This window comes from Micropterus salmoides, unplaced genomic scaffold (assembly GCF_014851395.1).
Source record: "Micropterus salmoides isolate LMB-PRFRI ecotype aquatic unplaced genomic scaffold, ASM1485139v1 Ms_hic_scaffold_1, whole genome shotgun sequence".
NCBI lineage: Eukaryota > Metazoa > Chordata > Actinopteri > Centrarchiformes > Centrarchidae > Micropterus > Micropterus salmoides.
The window spans coordinates 35865301-35868124 of NW_024040040.1; positions in this window are offsets into that span (position 1 = coordinate 35865301).

The following is a 2824-nucleotide window of genomic DNA, read 5'->3' on the forward strand; positions in this document are numbered from 1 at the left end:
TTCTCTCCACTAACTATCTGCAGCTTCAGGATTTGATGCTCAGAGCTGAAAGAGAACTGTTTCTGTTTGACTGAGGAGTTTATGTTGCAGAGTTTCCTCTTTAGACACCAGTGTGTGAACCTTATCATGCTTCTGTTCCTAAAACTGCGTCCAAACAACAAGAAAAGCGGTTAAATTCAGCGCTGAACAAGCTGCTGCTGCCCTCAGCGGCCACAGCTTACAGAAATTCCCAGGCTGAAACTGGTGGTTTGGAAAAGGAGGAATCCAGCGTGGCCCCTTTCCAACATTAAACCGTGTTAAAGAAGAAAACTTTTACCCAGAACGCCGAGCAGAGAGACGAGCAGCAGCGTCTTCAGTCCCATCATGCACTCTGTCTGTGAGTTCTCGTCTGTTTGGTGTGAGGCGTCGATGCTCTGAACACATCAGCTCTGTTCACGGGAACAAACTCTCCTGCTCGTTCCTTATACTCAGCAGCTGCACCTTGTGTGACTCGACATGTGACGTCACTTCCTGTTGCAGCCCAGCAGACAGTGATCAGCTAGTTCAGCTCCAGCTCCTGCACAGGTGTTTCATCAGAAAACCTAAAAAAACCCTCTCCTGAACCAACAAACTGAACCTGGACCGGCCAGTTTCATAAAGAAGTGGCTCTGAGGGATTTAAACTGTTTTCATCCTGTGTTAGTTTCAAATAAATGAAGTTGTGTTTATATAACACTAATTATAGGAAGAAACCCACTCATCAGGATTTGAACCTCAATGTTACATTAAATATTAATTAGCACCGTGTCAGACTGAGGTCAGATCTCACTGCCGACCTACAACAAGCTGCCTAAAGTCCTCGGTCTGTGCGTATTGTTGTGGATTTTGTTGTTCTGTGTTGTAATATTGAAAGGCGCCCTCCAGCCACTTTTAACTCGATCGCTCTGTTGAACTGTGCTATTTTGTCAATCTAGAACACATTTAATGCTCCACACGAAATACACACTGAGTACGGTGACAGAACAAAATACTTTCTTGCCTGTGTTGGCTGAGACATATTTGTTTACCAGATTAAATCTCTCTTTAGAGATGTTGTTTAGATAACTTCCAAATAGACAAATGTGACTGAGGATGTCTTTGGCCCAGGATAATATAATTGTTGGACTGATCTGGCTTTGCCTTCATTCATAAAGATCTTTTGATCTTGAACCGTTGATCTTTTGGCCGATCTCTAAGCGGGGCAGGTGCAGTGGACTCCGTGAGGGCTGATGCGCATGCTGGGAAAGGAAAAACATGTTTATAGAATATAACACACATCAGAGCAACCTCTCAGCTTCCATCGTGGTTGAAATGCAGACGTACGGAGAGAAACCTGTGGAAAAGGCAGATCGTGCAGTTCACAAGTTGTACATGTGTGAAAAAACCCAGAAGTAAAGACCCATATGGAACATTTGTAAGACCAATTCTTCGTAAGTGTTGAGGCAACGATGCCACCTTCTGATGAAAAAGTGCCGTTAGCTTTTTACCCGCACAGAATATCCATGTCCATAAAAACTAGTTTTCTTTTAATAAGGTTCACCAAGCGAAAACCTTTGCGGTCCAGTAAAACAGCCCTGCAATAAATGATATCTTCAGAAGTTAGTAACGTCTTGTTGATGACGTGTTTTTACTCTCCAAAATGGCTGTTTCAAAACAGAATCTTTACCCTACAGGATTAGCTGCGATTTACTTCAGTACAAATGTTAGTAAATGTGATAAATTTCCATTTATAAAATTTTCCTAATTCTTTGCACAATCTGGGAAATTTACCTCCACAACATTTTCTTTCTGGAGGCACTGAAATTAAATCAAACCAGGCACCAAACCCACCACTGAAGACTGGACCGCTAATCATTTTAACCGCAACTGGTTCCAGCGTGCTGTGTTCATGGATGTTCTGAACGTGGTTCACCATCACATCTCCGTTAGAGTGGTGCTTCCTTTCTGTAAAGAAGAAAATGTAATTATAACAAAAGCCAAACAGAACAACCACCAGCCCCGCCATGAAATGGACCTGTACGAAGCTTATAATGTTCTGTCTCTGCTGATGTTCAGTCTGACATGGGTTCAATAATATGTATGTATAATGTGTCTTCTTGAGTGCTCAAGACCTCCATATTAATGAGCTGCTAGTCGACAAAAACAGCGAGAAGCCCACACTTGTGGTGCCAATGCTCATTATTGAAAATTTACCACAAGTTTTGATACAGTATATAAACTATGACCTATGATTGTGCAGCTGCTCTTGTCACTTCTTTGCCTCCAGCTTGGCCAAAGCCACGAGTGCTCCAGGAGCGGATTGGCAATCGGGAATACCGGGAACAATCCCGAACGGCCGGTCCATTCCATGTGTGTGTGTTTCAGACTGGGCCAAACCAATACTTTCATTCTTGAGGGGGAATACGAGCGGCCACTCCCAACTTTGACTGGTCCCCGTTTTTCCTGACATCCGATTGGCTCAAAGTCGCCGATCAAAGGACTTTACTTTCACTCAGGTTTGGGTTTGTGTGAATGCAACAGAAACGGGACGGTAAAAATGGCCAAAAGAAGGAAAGAAGAGAAAGAAATGGGTGGGGCCGACAAAAATAAGAGATAAAAAGAAAAAGTGTGGCACAAGGCAGCTAAATGGCCAAATTAACAGGTGAAAAAAGGCGGTCCTTGAATTGCTTAATGTGAGACTTAAATGACATGTCCTGATCAAAGATAACTCCAGATGCCTCACAGTGGTGCTGGAGGCCAGGGCGATGCCATCAAGGGAAACTATATCTTTAGATAATGCGTCACGGAGGTGCTCAGGCCCCAGAACA